The sequence below is a fragment of the Coenobita brevimanus genome, chromosome 50 (assembly GCF_032717465.1).
Source record: "Coenobita brevimanus isolate Jiangsu-jjx chromosome 50, ASM3271746v2, whole genome shotgun sequence".
Lineage (NCBI taxonomy): Eukaryota > Metazoa > Arthropoda > Malacostraca > Decapoda > Coenobitidae > Coenobita > Coenobita brevimanus.
Window position 1 is genome coordinate 21,946,200 of NC_137003.1, and position 1,189 is coordinate 21,947,388.

The window sequence follows — 1,189 nt, forward strand, 5'->3', positions numbered from 1 at the left end:
CCCCCCTACCCCCAGGGGGTAACATAAATACCTGTATATATATATATATCTTTATATATTTATATTTATATATATATATATTTATTTATATATATATTTATTTATATATATTTATATATATATTTCATCATTCATTGCCAGACGCCATGTATCCCAAACGGGGTGACCAATGGCTTAGAGTTAATTGTTTTACAGGGAGGGGCACTAATCCTCCACCAACCCCACTTGGCACGTAGGGATGCCAACAGCATCTGGTGTTCCCAAGCGGTCACCCATACAAGTACTAACCAGACCCACCGTTGCTTAACTTCGCTGATCGGACGGGAAGCGGTGTTACTCAACGTGGTATGGCTATTATAATAATAATATTAATAATTATAATAATGTTAACAATAATAATAATAATAATAATAATAATAATAATAATAATTATTATTATTGTTATTATTATTATTATTTATCCCCTGTGGGGGGGGGACACAATCTGGCTGCACTATGAAGTGGTACTACTACTCTGTGGCCGGGTTGTGTTAGGAAGAATACTGCCACCGTATTCCCTGCGTGTCGTAAAAGGCGACTAAAAGGGGCGGGGTGAGGGGACTAGGGACCCCCTCCTCTGTTTTTTAGTTCCTAAAAAGAGACAAGCCAGAGAAAGGGATGGGTGAATGAGTTATCCCCGTACCCTGAAGATTGAGTCTATGAATGTGTGTGGATGCAGTACGATTGAGGCTAAAAGGGAGGAGATTTGGAGAATGTTTGTGAGAAGAAAGCTGGATGTGTTAGCTTTGAGTGAAACGAAGATGAAAGGGAAGGGTGAGTCTATGTTTGGAAGTGTGAATGGAAGATTGTCAGATGTTGATAGAGGAAGGGCAAGAGAAGGTGTGGCCTTGTTAGTGAGTCCGGAAGTACAGCAGTGTGTGACTGAATGGAAGGTGTCATCGAGACTGATGTGGGTGAAAGCAAAATTTGAACGTGAGTTGTGGGTGTTTGTGAGTGCATATGGGCCTGGTAGTGAAAGGGATGAGGAAGAGAGGGAGTCTTTCTCGAATAATGTTGATGAGTGTCTGCAGAGTTTTGGAGCGAATGTGAATGTGGTAATGATGGGAGATCTGAATGCTAGAGTGGGAAATGTAACATTTGAAGGTGTAGTTGGTATGCATTGTGTGCCTGGAAGAAATGGAAATGGGGA

General features: G+C 40.9%; 1 pseudogene; it reads right to left on the reverse strand.

Moving 5' to 3' along the window:
- Positions 1 to 239: 239 nt before the first annotated feature.
- On the reverse strand, positions 240 to 359 carry LOC145399875 (5S ribosomal RNA; annotated as a pseudogene).
- Positions 360 to 1,189: the final 830 nt, after the last annotated feature.